At 40.3% G+C, this 19440-nt stretch overlaps 1 long non-coding RNA gene and 1 pseudogene across 1 annotated transcript; both read left to right on the plus strand.

The window, feature by feature from the left end:
* Window positions 1-19440, plus strand: part of LOC137248637 (T-complex protein 1 subunit eta-like) — a 528633-nt pseudogene that overhangs the window by 117886 nt on the left and 391307 nt on the right.
* Window positions 10350-17985, plus strand: LOC137248096 (uncharacterized). The gene is made up of 4 exons (XR_010952063.1): window positions 10350-10513; window positions 10586-10816; window positions 13187-13409; window positions 17528-17985. It is a non-coding gene; the product is annotated as an uncharacterized lncRNA (long non-coding RNA).

Consider the following 19440-nt stretch of genomic DNA (forward strand, 5'->3'; position numbering starts at 1 on the left):
TACACCTTATAAGTTTATATGCTTTCATGAGTCCCCCTAATGAGAATGGCAAATACGAACGTGTATGAAATGTAATGTAAAAACGTATATGCAACCATGTATTTATATGCACGAAAATGCTTTAAAACGCATGAAATTGTTAAAATAAAGTTCAAAAATAAATGATAAAGACTTTAATATAAATGAAAAGATTCTTTTAATAACGACAAAAACGCCTTATATATTCTATATATATCAATTGGTAAGGATTATCTCACTTTAAAATTTAAGCTAAATAATCTAAAGTTTTTTTTGAAACTGAGTCGAGAACTGTGCGTGTGAATGTGCGAATTTCACCGATTAGCTGTTAGTTGCGCCACTTGGTAAAATTTACTATGTGCTAGATAAACATAGGACTTTTTTAGAATGGACAAGACTAATACGAATCGCCAAGAATGGGGTGCGGAAGAAGAGCGCTTTTGATGGAAATCCGTCAAATCAATCTTCAGCACTTTAAGGCGGCTTCCGCAAATTTGTTGCTCTGCCTTGAAAAAGGCGGAGTGGATATTGTCCTTGTCCAGGAGCCGTGGCTGAGTAGTAACGGCAGTAAGATTTCTGGATTAAGGACTGGAAAATTCAACACCTTGGTGCATGGGGAGGCAAGTAGGCCTAGATCATGTGTGCTTGTTAAAAAAGAGATTAAAGCTTTTATTCTCTCTAATTTCAGCAATGCTGACGTAACCACGGTCTGCCTCGAGCGAGGAAGTAATGAAATGTGGGTGGTCTCAGCGTACATGCCCCACGGAGACGTAGAGGGACCACCACCTGCGATACTGGGTGAAATCACCGCTGCAGCAAGGCGGAGAGATGTTGGCGTGATCATCGGTGCCGATGCTAATGCCCATCATAGCATTTGGGGAAGCTCGGATACCAACACTAGAGGTGAGTCTTTATTTACTTTTATTGTAGATGAGGGACTTTGTATATGTAATAGGGGGAATGACCCGACTTTTATTACTGCGGTAAGGGAGGAGGTCATGGACCTCACCCTGATTAGTAGAGAACTGGAAGGTCGAATATCTGGATGGAGGATTCTCAACGAGCAATCCTTCTCTGATCACCGATATATTCAGTTCTCAGTGAACGAGGAACGCCCCGGTAAAATATCTTTTAGGAACCCTAAAAGTACTAACTGGGACTTGTATTGTAGGAAGCTGGGAGAGCTACTGCCTGCGGGGCCTATCATTAGTTCGGGCCTGTCCGAATCTGAGATGGACGTTCTGGTGGAAAACTTCACCTCGGCAAGCAATAGCGCCTTTCAGCTGTCCTGCCCATTGAAAACTTACAGGGGGAAGGGCAAGCCGACCTGGTGGTCGGATTCTCTTGACGACCTAATAGCGTCCAGTCGGCGGCTCTTCAACAGAGCCAGGAGGAGTAAATTACCCTGTTGTTGTTGTTGTTGTAGCGATTAGGTTACTCCGCGAAGGCTTTGGGGAGTGTTATCGATGTGATGGTCCTTTGTCGGATACAGATCCGATACGCTCCGGTAACATAGCACCATTAAGGTGCTGGCCCGACCATCTCGGGAACGATTTATATGGCCATCCCTCCCTCCCCACCCCCAAGTTCCATGAGGAGCTTGGGGTCGCCAGAGCCTCGTCTGTTAGTGAAACGGGATTCGCCGCTCGAAGGTGAGGTTGACAATTGGGTTGGAGAAGCTATATATTGCGCTACACAACCCCTTGAATCCCAGTAAATTACCCAGTAAATTACCCTCGGACTGGGAGCTCTATAAGGTGAGTCTGGGGATTTATAAATGTGAAATAAGGATAGCCAAGCGAGATGCGTGGCGAAGCTTCTGCGAAAACGTAGAAGGCTGCAATGAATCCGCGAGATTTACAAAAATACTCTCTAGGAACTCCGCTCCTCTGGGGTATCTGAGAGATGATGGTGGGGACTGGTCGATGAGTAGCGAGGAGTCTCTAAGGCTTTTACTGGACAATCATTTTCCCGATGTTCCAGTTGCGCAGGGATCTTCGCCTGCATGGTCGGCGGTCGTTGGCCATGCAGAAGTGCCTGCCATTCCAATACGGGAAAGTCCAATAACTTGGACTATAGGGTCGTTCAAGCCCTATAAGTCTCCGGGCCCGGATGGAATCGTTCCTGCGCAGCTTCAAAGGTCTTTGGGGATTTCCTGCCGCTGGTTGGCCATCATATATACTATCTGCCTCAGGCTTAACTATATCTCGAAGTCTTGGCACACGGTTAGGGTTATTTTTATTCCGAAGGGCGGCAGAAGCTCTCATGTATCACCTAAGAATTTCAGGCCAATCAGTCTCTCGTTGTTTCTTCTTAAGACGTTTGAGCGGTTGGTTGACCTGTACCTACGGGAAATGATACCTCGGGGGTTACTGTCTGCTTCACAGCATGCGTACTGCAAGGGCAGATCGACGGAAACGGCTCTCCATTCGATTGTAGAGCAAATAGAGGGGTCCCTAGAACACAAAGAGTATGCTCTGGGTGCCTTTCTATACATCGAGGGAGTTTTTAACAATGTCTTACCGGGGGCAATCGAAAGAGCTCTGGTGGGTTTAGGAGTCGAGGCGGCTCTGGTTGAATTTATTAGCAAACTTCTATGCGGCAGAATTGTCGCAGCGGAGTGGGGAGGGGCCATAATTAAGAGGAAGGTGTGCAGGGCACGCCACAGGGGGGTGTCCTATCTCCTCTCCTCTGGGTTGTGGTAGTCAACGAGCTTCTTGTGGAGCTGGAAGCCAATGGTTGTCGGGTGGTTGCCTATGCAGATGACCTCGCTATCCTAGTCAGAGGCAAATTTCTGGGCACCCTGCGCGATGTTCTGCAGGGCTACCTGGATACTGTGGCTAGGTGGGCTGAATCATGTGGATTGGCGGTCAACCCGGGAAAAACGGAATTGGTCCTTTTCACAAGGAGATATAAGATGCCCGATTTCAGAACTCCCTCGATTGGAGGGGTACCGTTGGTACTTTCTGATGGGGTTAAATATTTGGGGATTGTTTTGGACAAGAAACTGTCCTGGAGACCCAATGAGGAAGATCGGGCCAGGAAGGCCGCCATTGCCTTGTACTGCTGCAGAGGAGCTATCGGAAAGAGATGGGGACTCTCGCCAAGAATAGTACACTGGCTTTATGAGATGGTGGTCAAACCGATTCTGCTATATGGGGTGCTGGTCTGGTGGAAATCACTGGACACGGCGAGCACCTCAAAAATGTTAGTGTCAGTGCAACGGACGGCGCTGATCGGTATCAGTGGCGCTCTCAGAACAACACCTACCTTGGCACTGAACGTCATGCTGAACATATACCCAGTAGATGTTGCGGGAAAGGCGGCCGCGGCAAGGTCGTTGGTCAGGCTTCGTGATATGTGATATGGGGTTTCTGACCGCGGACACTCTAGCCTTCTTACCAGTTTCGACTTCATCCCGGACAGAACGGACTACTCTATGCCGATAACTGCTCCCTATACAACCTTCACCCCAGTTATTCCAGAGAGAGAGGATTGGGGAAGAGGAATTATCTGGGGCATGGGACCGGTTAACTTGTTCACGGATGGGTCAAAGCTGGATGGAAAGGTTGGTGGGGAGGTCTTTTGTCAAGAGCTAAATTTAAGCCGCAAGTTTAAGTTGGCTGATCACTGCAGTGTATTCCAAGCGAAAATTGCTGCGATTGAGGATGCGGTGGATGGAATGCTATCTAGTGCTACCACGGTTAGGAAATTTAACATCACCTCTGATAGCCAAGCGGCTATCAAAGCCTTGAGCTCAACTACAGTGCGATCGAGGGTGGTCTGGGAGTGCCTGGCCTCGCTTGCGATTGCATCGAATTATTTTACAATTAAGATTATCTGGGTCCCGGGCCATAGTGATATCCCGGGTAACTGTCAAGCGGATCTCTTAGCCCGCATCGGTACAACTGAACCGGATGAAGATGGCTGTAGGGATTTCGGGATCCCGCTGGCCACCTGTGGATTGCTCCTCCATAGCTGGGCCTCGAATCAGCCCAGCAAACGTTGGGCGGATACCACGTCTTGCAGGGTAGCAAGATCTTTCTGGCCAAAAGTGGATGGCAGGAGGTCTGCTGAAATAATTGGGTTCACTAAGGCTCACCTATCAATGGTCATTGGGGTTTTGACAGGGCACTGTCCCATGGGTATCCATGCGGTACGTCTCAATATACTGGAAACTCCATCCTGCTGCAGCTGTATGGAGGATGATGAGGTGGAATCACCAAATCACTTTATGCTTGATTGTCCAGCTTTTGCCAGAACTAGGCGAAAGTACTTCGGTCGCGACTCACTTGGATCTCCTGAGGATATATCCAAAGTTGAGATCGGTATCATTCGGAGCTTTATCGTATGTGGTATCACAACGGACCTTCGTGTTGTCCAAGTGAGATATCCTTATCAGGGCAGCTACCACCTAACCTATCCTATCCTAGGTAAACATAATAACAAAAATTTGGATGTATTTTAACCATGAATTAAAGTTTGGTAAGACTCACAATTTTAAGGCCCGCCGCTATATAAGCATTAATAATAAAGAAAAAAAGCAGTATAAAATAAATTTTATTGCTTTTATTCCATGAAATTTGGTTTAAATAGTAATGTAATATTTTAACATTACAATAAAAGTCCATACAATTTTACTGTTAAACAGATTTCAAAGAAAAAACATTAAAAATAAAGCTATTACAAAAAAAAGTAATATTCTAGTTGAGGGGTCGACTGCTAATACGCGTCAAAAAATATCGAAAGAAGTGTTAAAAAACGCGTATTAAATTTTAACTCGTTCAAAAGATATTAACGAAAAACCGAAAAAAGACCCGCGGGTACCTCCGAAACCGGGGGTGGGATCCATAGTATTTTTGCGCAGGCCACCTTTCTGCGTTGGCGGCCTTTGGCCGCGCTTATAAAAAATAACCCTGGGCTACGCCATGCCAAGTCCGGGTATGTGGTATAACTGTGGCTGCCGCCCACAATTTTTTTTGTGGGTAAAACACAACAACAACCACATGAAAATTGCCAACTTCAACTGCAAATATCTTTCTATTATCTATTATCCAAGGTTCGATTCGAGCTGAAGGCCAGAACAATATTTTTTTTTTGATTATTGTTATTTTTTAATTTTTCTAAATTTGAAAAATTGTATTTTGTTTTTGGAATAGTAAGTAGAAAATTTTTCAGACAACCTGCCATAGCTGCGCAGATAGATCCATTTCGAAGGGTGCTAAGCCTTCATCATCAGTACGCTTTAGGCATGCTGCGCTAACCATTTAGCTATACAGCGGTGGTTTGTTTGACTGGCAAATTTGCTACTTCTATTCCCTTTTACCAACTATATTTATTCAGTGTTGCGCCATCTGGTGCAAATCACTGATAATGCTGGATTTTTGTTTATTGTCAATTACTTTGTTTGACATTCCCAAGTGCTCATGGTTTATTAAAAATTGTTTGTGTTTCGGCCTATTGATAAATTATTCAAGATTCGATTCGATCTCAAGGCCAGAACAATACTTTTTTTTTTTTCTAATGATAATTATTGTTATTTTTTAATTTTTCTAAATTTGAAAAATTGTATTTTGTTTTTGGAATAGTAAGTAGAAAAACAATTATCTATTATCTATTTTTCTTTTCCGCCTTCACATTATTCTTCTTGAGATTAATACGCGTCTTTTGACACCTCTCTCGATATTTTTGGTAGCGTATTAGCAGTCGATCCCTCAACTAGACTTTTACCAAAAAAAAGATCGAAAACGCAGTAAAACACATTTTACTGCTTTTGATTAACAAACCATGATGGTAGTGTGTGGCAATGAAACAATTTATTAAGTTAAAACAAATGCAAAATTCGTACTTAAATTTTTTCTGATTTCACTTTCTTGCCCTTTTGTTAAAGACGGCAGTATAGTGAAGAATATCATTTATTTTAAAGTAACAGTGTATGTAACTTCAATTTCAGTACTTCACTTGTCGAAATATGTAAATGAATCACATTTAATAACGATTTCATTCTACCAAATTGGATTCGAAAACCTATTATGTTCAAATTAGGGATGCCAATTTTTTCTATTTGTATGATTCCGGGATTTTCGGGATCTGGGTATTGCAATCCAGGGATACCGGGATCAGTCCCGGGATTTGGATATTCATTAGTTTGCAACAGCTTAACTCGAAAAAGATGAATCAATACCGAAAAAGGTGCATCATTGCCGAGATCCCGGGATTGGCACCCCTAGTTCAAATCCCTCATATTTGTAAAAACTTGTGTGGCACTGGCATCACTGCCAAAAAATGTTCTAACCAGTGAAATAGCCAGGAGGGATAGCGAGATAGATCAATCCCCTTCGTCTGTGTCTTATATAAATAGCCCTCTAAAATCTTTACATATATGTAACGTAGACTTTACCACATCCATCATGAAATCCTGTTGGCGCCTCTGGTAGCAAATCCACATACACTCTCACTGTTCTGCCGGCTTTCAATTTCTCCTCCCAATCATTTTCCTTTCCCCCTCTCCTAGTCAGCAAGTGAGCAATTATTGCACGCTCTGTTGCCCGTGCCCGTATGTGTCGATCGCTAGTCTACGGCAAGTGTCGGAAAAAATGTTGTGTGGATGTATTAGTGAGAGCGCTTTGATCGGACGAACCAATTGATTCACTGATCATTCGCTTGTTATACTGTTTTCACACAGAAACTTAATGATCTCATTTCACCTTCTAATGAAATCGTAAATTTTTTGCTTTCACACAGAAGTAACTGCTCGATTAGTATGAAGGATGAAATGTCAAGCGAATAAAATGACAATGTTATATGACAGAAAATCATGGGGGAACGATACAAGGTGGCAGCATGGTGACATACCTACATACATAAATAAGAATTCCACGAACTTTGTTTTTGTAAATTCGATGGACAAATGTCAAAATCGTACTGCGCCAGAAGTTGATGTATCAAATCAAATAAAAAAAGGTTATAATCAGCTGTTCGATGCGGCCACCTTGTATCGTTCCGCCATGCAGACAATGAAATTTGCTTTGACAAATGACATTATTAAGCACTGAGCACACCACAAACTAAGAAACTGAACACTCCCAACAGAGTTGCATTGTTCTTTTGACTTCATTAGGCATTCGATTAGCTACTAATGAAATAATTATAGATTCGAATTTTGTAGGGAAGATTGAGCTCAATAAGCGTCTTAATGTAGAAAACTGCATTTATTATTCAATAAGCCGTCTGTGTAAAAACAGTATTAGACTGCAACGGCTAAGCACGCAATAAATAATAAATTATTGATGCGCACAATGGCAAGCGAATATATTATGTTGACCAACGCCTTGGGGCAAATTCAATGCGTTTTATGCTACAAAACATTTTCAGCGACGTATGGACATAACACCAAGCATTGTGAAAGTTCGCATAAAAACTTAAATAAGTTGAATGCAACAAAAAAATTAAAACTTTTTGAGGAGAAAAAGCATTTATTTTTAGAAAAGGGTGGTTGCACAATATGCAATTCTCTGGCAGGGAAAAAAAGGCAAAACGAAACTTAAACGAAAATTAAAAACGAATTTTCGAGAATTTTTAGTATTATTTTCAAATAAAATTTACAATTTCTCTATTAGATCCTGTTGCATTTTTACATATTAAATTAATTCATATTAATAAAATGTATTTACGTAAATACGTGCATATATTTTTCGCTGCGCAACTACCCTACAAGACGGTGGTAACTAGTTCACCCACACATTCAAAGCTTTTTCGCTCTCCACTAACACATCGACATTTCTTGCTGTCATAGAAATGACAGCGTCATATTAATACGACAATTTATTAATTATTCCGGGAAACATTTTAAAACGATGAAAAACTATAATTGTGGTAATTAAACTAAAAAACTAAAAAAGTGCTTGTGCTACGGGCTTTTAGGTGTGACGTGTGTTAGCTATTTAGTCACTTCTAAATTAACCTGGCGCATTAACTAGAGGCAGCCAAGTCCTCTTGCCACCAATTGGAATTGGAAGATTCGATTTCCAAAACTAAAAAAGGTAACGTTTTCAAGACAGTGCACAACCTAAACAAAGGTGGTATCAAAAGACGCGTGTCGAGATCCGTTTTTAGAATCTGAAAGTTGTATAGAATCGGTGGGATGGCCTAGACAACATTATTTACTCTCTGCTTTTCATTCATACGAATGTGTATTTTTAAATAATAAAAAAAATTTTAATATTCCTCGTTTCCCGGCAAGGGTTTACAAGTTGCCGTGGTATACCAAAAGCTTAAAGACTCTAAAAAATTTGCGTAGTAAATATCATAAACTTTTTAAAAAATCAGGAAGTCCCGAACTCAAGCAACAATATCTGAATTACGCGAAGGAGTTTAATTGTCTTGATAAGTTTCTGTACAATCGATATATTCTCAATTTCGAAAATAATATCAAATCGAATCCTAAATCGTTTTGGAATTTCATTCGCTCCAAACAATCGGTTTCAACAATACCGGTGTCTGTGTCTTACAAGGGCAAGAATTCATCATCGTCTAGTGATTCAGCCAATTTGTTTGAGAATTTTTTAAAGCAAACTTTGCTATTGATGATCTGTGGAATGACGACGGGGATATGTTGAATGGGATAACGTCTTGTTTCGACTTCTCCTCATTAGTTCTAGATATTGATGATATTATCTTAAGTATTCAGACGATCAAGAGCTCCAAGCAATGTGATTATCAAGAATTTTCATCTTTTTTCCTGAAGCAATGTGTAGCTTCCGTTGCAGAGCCCTTGTTGCATATATTTAATTTATCATTAAAGTCTGGTATCTTTTGGGATGAATGGAAAATTACTTTTATTCAACCTATTCATAAAAGTGGTAGTAAAATTGACGTTACAAACTATCGGCCAATATCGAAGATCCCCGTGATTTCAAAACTTTTTGAGAAAACGGTGATGTTTAAATTATCGTCCGCAGTTAAGCGTTATATTTGCCCATGTCAGCATGGCTTCGTTCCGGGGCGTTCAACAGTAACTAATCTGGTCGTTTTTTCGAATTACTGCATCTCGTCTTTTACTCATGGTTGTCAAGTTGACTGCATATATACGGACATATCCAAAGCTTTTGACAGAGTTTCGCACAAAGCTCTCGTGGCTAAATTGCGAAAAATGGGTTTCCACTCAACATTTTTACAATGGATTTATTCATACTTATCCAATAGGATAAATTTTGTTGTTATTGACAACGTAAAGTCATCTCCTTACGTAGCAACCTCAGGTGTGCCCCAAGGTAGTATCCTTGGCCCACTTTTCTTTATTATCTTTATCAATGATGTAAGTGCTTGTTTCAAGCAATGCAATTATCTTCTTTACGCTGATGATTTGAAAATTTTTTTCAGAATCAAGAACGAGTCTGATACTATCATACTACAATCTGAGTTAAATAATTTTAATGAGTGGTGCTGTAAAAATAAGCTTGCGTTGAATGCCAATAAATGTTATTACATAACTTATTCCAAATTATGTAATAAATTGATTTCGTCTTACTATGTCTCTAATAAACCGTTACTTAGGGTAAATAAAATTCGGGATTTAGCTGTTGTATTTGATTCGTCTTTTACATTCACCGAACACTTAAATTTTATTATCCCCAAAGTATATTCCTTACTGGCCTTTATTAAAAGAAATGGATCCGAGTTTAAGGATCCATATACTAAAAAACTATTATACAATGCCTTTGTACGGTCAAGGCTTGAGTATGGTTCCATAATATGGAGTCCTTATTATGAGGTAAACAATAAGAGAGTCGAACGTGTGCAAAAAATATTCATGAAGTACTGTTTATACGATATAAACTTCGATCTGCCTCTTCCTCCATATATCTCTAGGTGTAAGCTAATCAATCTGCATACATTAGAAAGTAGAAGATTAATTACATCTATAATGTTTATTTATGATATTTCTAATGGCAATATTGATTGCCCGATACTGTTAGAGTCTTTGAACTTTTATGTTCCATCACGGAATTTGCGCCAATATACTATGTTTGTAATTGACCAGTTTAGATCTAATTACGCACTTAATGGCCCGATCACTCGCGCTCTAATTGCTATTAACTCAATCAATAATAATTATTGTATTGATTTTTCGATATCTCGTCGAAGTTTTAAAAATATGTTATTTTCCATTTTAAATTAACTTTACTGTAAATAAATTTTATGTTTAATAATGTTTAATATAGTCTGTAAGATTCTTGTAAATCATAGACTGAATAAAGAAATATGAAATATAATATATATCATCTCTGCCGGGGTGCGATTCAGCTCAGGATATGCCAAAACAACAAGAAACCTACAATTAAATGCAGATTCACGTGTCATTTGCCAAGGATTTACCGGTAAACAAGGTACTTTCCACAAACAACATGCTTTGGAATACAGTACAAAATTGGTTGGATGTATTTTCCCAAAAAAGGGTGGAACTACGCATCTTGGTTTGCCAGTATTTGCTTCGGTAATTTATATTGATTTATATTGATTAAAAATTGCAATAGTAGATAATGTAATGTGAATTAAAATTGAATAGGTAGCCGAAGCAAAAAATGCAACTGATCCGCATGCAACTGTTGTTTATGTGCCGCCACCGGGAGCTGCTGCTGCTATCATAGCAGTATTACAAGCACGGCATTTCTTTGATTGGTTGCATAATCGAAATTGTGCCCTAATATGATATGGTTCGCGTTAAACACGCTATGTTAAAGCGAAATAAATCTCGTCTAGTCAGGCCCGATTGTCCAGGATCATCGCACCAGAAAGGGTAAGTAAATTGCCTACCATATTAAATATATAAACAACATGTATGAATTTGTTAGTGATAATTTGTCATGCTTTTGTGGATAATCAACTGAAGAAGGCAAATACCAAAGAGTTCGAAGTTCATGTAAATACCAATTGATTTCTTTAAATAGCGTTTGGAGAACAAAACCCATATGTATGTATGCATACAACTGCATAGAAAGGGAGGTATTAATTAATTATGATCAGTAGATTTATAGGATTTTTATTATTTTCCCTGCGTCGCCGTTGCCATTACATTGCGTTAAGAGAGGACATCAACACCTTACCCACAACCAGTTAAAATTTTAGTAAATTTTGCTCTTTTCATTACTGATTCAAAACGTGGGAAGTTATATATGTAGCATTCTATGGAGAATGGTAAATTTTAACAGACTTTTGCATTGCGGTCATTATTAATATTCAATCCCTAGAAGGTTCAATGTAGTCATATCAATAGGTCCGGAGATGGTCGGGTTAGTACCTCAATGTATTAAATGTGGGAATGCACTGGCCATGGTGAGCCCATAAACTTAGCCCTTCGTTTTGAGATTGCTTCGTATTTTTGGAGGATATGGTCCGCTGTCTGCTGATCGATCACAAAATCGGCATGTGTTATTCGATAGTATGCCCACTTTCTGCATACGGCTGCACAGTCTATAATGCCCTGTAAGAAAGCTCTTGGGATTCTTCGGTTATCTTTCGATAGGTCTATTATTGTCCTGTAGCGACTTGTGCTATAACTTCCAAACAGTACCTTAGATTGTCTCAAACCTGGCGTATTGCTCCAGTGTTCTTCTCTCTTTCCCCCCTTCTCCTAATAAATGCCCCTGTGAGCCAACTGACAGGAACGGCTCGGGATCGATGGGTCATGCAGTTTCTGCCTCTCTTTCCGGGTTGTCCGCCTGCTCTTGTTGTAGCAGTGCTTCGCCCCATCCAATAGGTGCGACAGATCACAAATTGTCATCAATGTCCTCTAACGGGAGTCCAAGGAAACAGAAAGTTTCAACAGGGGTGGACCATAATGAGAGGAGTGTTAGAGGCGTTGATTCCACAATACAGCTAAAGAGATGGTTGGTGTTATGTGGGGACACATTATAAGCAGGACATATGTTTTGTATGTCGGGGTTGATTCTGGATAGGTAAGAGTTTAACCTGTTACAGTATCCAGATCGAAGTTGGGCTAGAGTGACTCCCGTTTCCTTAGGGAGAGTGCGTTCCTACTCTGCTAGTTTTTTTCTTTGAGTACAGGATTCACCGGGCAATTCCTGGCATAGAGGTCCGACGCCTGTTTGTGGAGTTCACTCAGGCCTGCTTGTGTTTTTCAGCTTCATACGGCTGTGTTCTCAGGTGCCATATTTTCTCATAATGTAATGAGGGCGTGAACACCAAGAAGCCACAAAAGATTTGTAAAAGTTACGAGGACGTCGGGTTTTGGGATCAATCCCAGAGCAACCTGTCCGATGCAACCATCCCTTGCACGTGACACACTGACAAGAGTATGACCGTCCTAAAAAGATTCTTTTTCGGCAAACGCAGCAAAACCATTTCTCATGACCGGGGTCAGGAGAAGGACACGGATTAGGTTCGATACCTTCCCGGAGGAGGAGAGTATGGCGCAGACCCGTTGCATGGATCTGCTGGGAGGATGATAATTTGTGGGAGGGCCGCAACAAACTAAACACTAGAGTCCGCCTGCTCATTACCCTGTACTCCCCTGTGGCCTGGGACCCAGTGCAACAGTACTACGTTGTGCACCAAAGGACCAGTGCTGACTTTATTTCGAACGCCACAATTGCCTTTAGTGGGGCCTGACTGTCTGACTGAGTATGGCAATTGTTTCATTGGAGTATCAGCGCTGAAGGTTCAGCTTAGCGCACCAACATATGGCGAATACTTCCGCTTGAAAGCTGCTCGTATGTGCTTTTAGAGCTACTGATATTTTGGCTCTGGGTCCGGAGACTCTGGCTTCAATCCCCCCTGGCGTCTTCGAACTAGGGCCGTAGAGAGAAAATCCGGGCCCGGGACTAAAAAAATTTACGGGCCCCCTATAAAAAATCCACTAATACATTTGATTAACGTGAATTAATGACGTTTCATTCATAAATCATTATTGATAGATTACATCAAAAAAAATGTTTGCCACATCAACTAAATGTTTTTTGGCTAAGAGCTGACAATAAAATTAACACGGAATATTTACTATTTGTTTTATTTTGTTGTAACGTAGAAATAAAATTCTCTTCTAACAGCCACATATTATTTCAGATAATCTTTTCTAGTTATTTGGTAACATTTTCATACATTTCTGATAAATTTAATGATGATTATAAATTTTAATTATTCAATATAGAATGTTCGGATATCAAAGAGTGGCTTTACTTGCATTTTTCGCTGCAACATTTTTTATAATAATATCAAAATTTAACTGTCTTGCCAAAACGGATGCAACACAAAGCGTGGCAAGTCCTAAAACTCGCTCTTTAGATGAACACGATCTATGAAAGTCTTTCATTCTTGAAAGGACGCTGAAGGAACGTTCTGCACTAGATACAGTGACAGGTAAAGTGCAAAAGGTACGTAAACCAATACAAAAGTTGTATACATATTTTGAAAATAGACGGCATTTAGCAATTCCAATGGTGACAGACCTTTATCAAAATTTGCTTCGTAAATGTGTTTCAAGTGAACTATTTCACATTCTAAGCTTTGAGAAATATCCGACTTGTATATTTCGACAAATTTTGCTGCGCTCGCCCGAACCGTAGTTTCATCCATGTCTTAAATTGCCACAAAAAGGAAAACTTTTCGTTCAAATTTCTCATAGCTGCAAATCGTTCAGTAATGCCAGTGATTACCGAATCAACGATCACCAAGAATGTATTGTTTTTGAAATCAGACTCTGAATCATCCGTAATCATCTCATTTAAATTATCTTCAGAACGCCTTTTGGGTTTTCTCTTTCGAATGTCCGGAAACTTTGGCGAGATGTTCAATTGAATAGCAACTATTTTGCATTCGTTTAAAATTGTTTCCCATTGGTTCCTGATCAACTTCAAATCAGCTAATAAGGCATCTAGATGTTGGACCTCAACATCTGTGGTGGCGTCTCTCGCTTGGAGGACCACGCTTCTTTCATTAATGGTAGGGTTTTGAACCAAATTGAGGACAGCAAGATACATTCGAACTTGTTGATGTACTTGAGAATGCCGGTAACATCGCCGTATGCTTGCGCAGTCAAATTTGGCTTTTGGCTGAAAGACTATGAAGTGAGCTAGGTACATTTTTTTTGAGAATGTCACATCGTTGTGGAGTGCTGCCGAAGAAAATAATTGCAGCCGTACAACATTCTGCAGCATCAACACCACATAAATTGATAGCGTTTTCTTTTCTGAAATAAATTGTTGCCTAAGTAAATGGTAATACTCTACCCCATCGGGTTAGGGGGTCAGAATATACCCGCGGTAGGTATGCCTGTCGTATGCGTAAGAGGGGACTAAAATATCAGATTCCAGGGGCTGTGTAGCGCAACCCTGCAGGTTGCCAGCGCAATATATAGCTTCCCCAAACCTAATTGTCAACCTCACCTATCCGCGGCGAATCCTGTTTCACTAACAGACGAGGTTCTGGCGACCCCAAGCTCGTCATGGATCTTGGGATGGGGAGGGAGGGGATGGCCTGAAGGTTTAATGTGGTCACATAAATCGTTCCCGAGATGGTCGGGCTAGCACCTTAAAGGTGCTGTGGTACCGGAGCGTACCGGATCTGTCTCCGGCAAAGGACCATCACATCGATAATACTCCTCAAAGCCTTCGGGGAGCAACCTTATCGCTACAACAACAACAACAACAACAATAGAGTTACTCCTACCCCAGAAAATGGTCAACATTTATAGTGCATACAAAGAACATTGCAACTCACCAAATTCACTCATATTAACAGAGTATATGTGGAACTTAAGAGCGAATTGAGAGTTTCACAAAGTTGCACTGCCACACCGCCATTTTATACAGGGTAAAAGTGTAACGCTTTTGCGTTGCGAGCAGGCAAGAATTTTCACAAAAGAACGAAATACCCCGTAAAGGCGTTGCCGGTTTTTTAGAATAGAACAACAACGCTTGCGTAACACTTTATCCAGAAAAGAAAACGCTATCATAGCTGCGGGTTGCACAAGGCGAGTAATCAGCATTCGAGTTTTTGTCGAGAATGTGACGTGCTCCGTTGTAAGCTCCTTTCATATTGGCGCCGTTATCGTACCCTTGTGCACGACAATCTTCAATCATATATGGCAAATTAGATCAGCGATTTTCTGAGCAGGTTTTTTGGTTACAATTCACGAAAGCCAAAATCTGTTCTGGAATTGTAAATTTGTTGCTTTCGAATTGAAATGGAGTGAGCGCAAAATGAACGTAGTCAATGTGACTAGCATCAAGCATAGCATCAACTATAATAGCAAAATACTTAGCTTTCTTGCCTTGATCTAATATAGTTTCCCCCACATGCTTTGCACAAATTTCTATAAACTCGTTCTGAATGTCTGGGGAAAGATAGTGAACTTGTAAACGTTTGTGCTGCTATTGTGAAATCCTAACTTTCTCCAAATGATCTCTAAGTATCGGATCATAATGGCTTATGAGATCTTAGATGCCCAAAAATGTCCATCCTTTCGCTTTTTGAAAAAAAAAAAATAGTGTCCAAAATTCAAATTTCTTTCCACTTTTGAGTTTCAGTGATTAGCTGTTCATTGATAAGTGTATCAATTGTAGCCTCCTTTCGAATTAGGTTTTGTAAAGATCGCTATTGAATATAACATTTAATGTGATCTTCAGTATTTTCTTGTGATGGCAGTTTAGCGTATAGCTTCTTCCATACCTGGAATTTTGAATATTCGCCAGGACAACAAATTTTAGGTCAATTTAAAGTATTGGTGCTTAACAGACGACATGGTAGGCAATAAAAAGCATTGCTACTGGCACTCCACACCAACCAGTGACGCTCCACTTTCTCTCCATTTGGCAAGATTCTGTTTAACAACGAGGTAGGAAATGCCTCGTCATGACAATCACGTGGAAAAATAACAGGGCACTTTTGATGACCTCGACGAATTATTTCGTTGACTTCTTCAGATCGCAAAAACTCATTATTCACGGTACCGATATCGAAGTCGTTTAAATAATCTAGACTTTGATACAGGGTTGGTGGTATTGTTGGAAGGCTTTTTGAAGATGAACCTTCATCAGTGTTACCACGAAAACTTTACGATTTCGGATTCATGTAAACATATATTTTTGTTTGATGTTTTTATTGTCTCCTCACTGTTCGAGGGACCAGGTAAAAAATCATTATCAATATTCGTTGATTTGAAATTCGGCTTAAAATTTGCACATGGAACAACTAAAGACTCTCCTGAATTAAAAAAATGTCTTAGTACCTCTAAATCGCGGGCCCCCCGAGAAATACCGGGCCCCCTGAGAAATATCGTGCCCCGCACTTGCCAGGCTAAGGCTCCAGCTATTAGGAGTGATAAAGCTGTCAGATCTAGAAGCAGCAAGTGGCTTAAGTCCTAGGAAGCTTCTAGTATTTGTCAAGAGGACGGAGTTTTTTTATAACATAGGTCCTGGTTCTTGATAGGGTTTTCAGCTTGGTCGTTAAAACAAACTTCTGGTAACACTACGGACTCATTCAGTTTATGTGAGATCCTCATGAACCGGCCACTTCAACCTAACCTATATTTTGTGTTTTGGTTTTTACTTTAGAATCTACAGGTTAAGTAAGCGATGTCAGCTAACTAAGCGCCTTCAAATGTAGATCCATAAGGAACATGAGGTCGCCAGAGCCTCGGCTGTTAAAGAAACAGGATTCGCCACAGGTAGGTGACGTTGACAATTGGGTTGGAGAGGCTATATATTGCGCTGGCAACCCATTGAAAGGATTGCGCTACAAAACCCCTTGAATCAATTTGGTATTTTAGTAGCCTCTTACGACAGGCATAGCTACTACGGGTATACTCTAAGCCCACTAACCCGCTGGAGCCATGAGAAGCGTGAGCGCACTTTGGGCGTCGCAAGGCAAGTTCCGTCGTGCCTGGCGTTGTTGGGTGAGCGGCCAGGCAAGGCAGCAGGGTACACATGCACCATTCAGGAGGATACCCCCGCTGAGCCCAGAAAATCTGGGAAAATTATATGTACTGCTCAGATCCAGCAAACGAGTATGTTCTGTACTGGCATATGATAAACTTGCAGACAACCAAACGTTTACTTTCCTGTCCAAAAGGGAATTGGTGCTCGGCACTGCTGCTAAAGAAGAATAGACGTAGTCATACCAATTCGTTCCCGGGTTACTCGGAGAAAGCAGTTTTAGCAGTACTTTGCCCGTTTCAATTTGCACATCCATTCAAAGAACTTCGCATAATGGATTAAACAGTCATCTGCATTTATTCGTTTTTGTTTTTGTAGCACGCCTAATTTACTATCTATTACCCCAACATCTATCAATTATCCCTTGTTATAATCTTCGGGTACCCCCGCTACCGGAAGATGCCTTGGCATGGTGGAGGCTCGCTTTAATTTACTTTACAGGTCCTGATTCTGGTTATCTGAAATCCCCTTGAGTATCTTGTATTTATTAAACACTTCCGGTTATATTAAAAACTTATTATCTATCCTTACTGATGTTCGTTTCTTTTTCATTCTAGGTAATTCGATTTGACGATGTGGCATAGCAATATTCCAGCTGTGGCTGTAAGAAGAACGTACATTTGCTCAAACTACAAGAAAACTGCGACAACTGTCCCTCGGCCTTTTTAGTATCACATATAGAGCCCTACCACGCATATTATGGGAAAGGGTCAAGTTCAAAGGCTCAACATGACCTGCAAATCGACTTTGATAGCACGAAATGGGGCTGCATATATTCCGGTATTATATCTACAATACTCATATCTATGCAAACTGATACTAACAACACCACCCGCGCAGGAAAAATTGAGCACCATCAGTGTGAGCTTCGAAACTCAAAATGGTTTCAGAAAGGGCACGACTACGAATGAGTTTATGTCTTTACATATGTAGTTTGTACATATAAATATGCACATATGTAAGGTTCACTAGAAAATTAAGGAAATTATTTGTAAAAACCATTGTATACATAATTTATTCATAGTAAAATATTATTTAAACAAAAGGGACGCGTTTCATTCATATAACAAGCGAATTGACAGAAGGTAATCGGTACGGGTAACCGATAGGCCAGTTACCCGTGTTGTTGTTGTTGAATATGTTTTGGTTAGCGATATCGAAAACATACCTAATGAAGTAACTTAAAATGTAAATAACATCGAGCGAGAAGAATGTCGAAAACACAAGAGGTAAGAGCGAGAAAGTGATTCACACGTACACTATTTTGAGAGAGCGCATGCGTTACCTTTTTCACGACAGCAATGTAAAAGTCATTGAGACGATAATTGTTGACCTAGTTATTGGTAACGATTAAGTAATCGATTAGGTAACGGGTACCTGTTTTGAAGGGTAGCGATGCTAAAGCGGCAATTACCCACCGACGTTTGCCGTACGTACGGACGTTTGTCGTACGAAACACGTTTGACTGAACCCACAAGCCCGTAGGAATCAATGTGTTCGTCTGTGTACATGTACATAATATATTTGTGTGTGTATTGTTTACAGATAACCACTGTTGCCATTGACCATTTTGCATACATGCTTATGGAAACATCAACTTTTTCCAATTTAATTTTTGATGTTGTAAAAGGCTGGAATTAATATTGTAACGAATATTAGCAAAACTAAGGGGTGCTGCTATCTCTAAGCCGATGCTAAGCAGTGACGTGAATTCTCATCAAAGAGTCAATCATTATGTATCTACATAAACGAAACAATAATTGCGTCTACACATATGTACCATGTACGTATACGAGCAGCGGAGAAACAATGCACAAACACATGCATATATCTGAGATACTCCTGAAAGTATGCAATGAGAGAAGCTATAAAATCGTGCAATTGTAGTTACAGCTGAGAAGTTTGAGAGCTGATGGCAACTAGTAGATTCTGGAAGCGCCTAGAAGGTGCGAACGTTAAAATCAGAGAGTATAAAAGGCAGCAAATATAGAGGCGCTGGAATTCAGTTTGAGTTGAGCTATCAAGCAGTTATCGATTAAGACGCTATCTAGCGAGCCATAGCAGTATTCGTTCGAAAGTCAGTTTCATTTAAGCTATAAGTTTGGTTATTAGGCCAGCTAGTTGCAAAGTATAACTGTTATTGTGAAGTACTTTAATAAAGACCATTTTTCCATTATTCAATATTGGAGTTATTTATTCAACAGTTTAGTGATACGAACTTAGAAAAAGGGCAAATAAGAGGATTTGCAAGTAAATTCGTTACAATTGGTGTCAGAAGAGGAATTGTTGAATAAATTCCAGAGGACAACAAGGACATGGCAAAGTTCAGTGAATTGAAGATCCAGCAACTGAAGGAGTTGGAGAGTCGTGGATTGAATACAAGCGGCGTTAAACTCGAAATTCAGGCACGGCTACGAGAGGCAATGGAAGCAGAAGGAATTGATGTGGACGAGTATGTCTTTTATCCTGA

The sequence above is a fragment of the Eurosta solidaginis genome, chromosome 4 (assembly GCF_040869045.1).
Source record: "Eurosta solidaginis isolate ZX-2024a chromosome 4, ASM4086904v1, whole genome shotgun sequence".
NCBI lineage: Eukaryota > Metazoa > Arthropoda > Insecta > Diptera > Tephritidae > Eurosta > Eurosta solidaginis.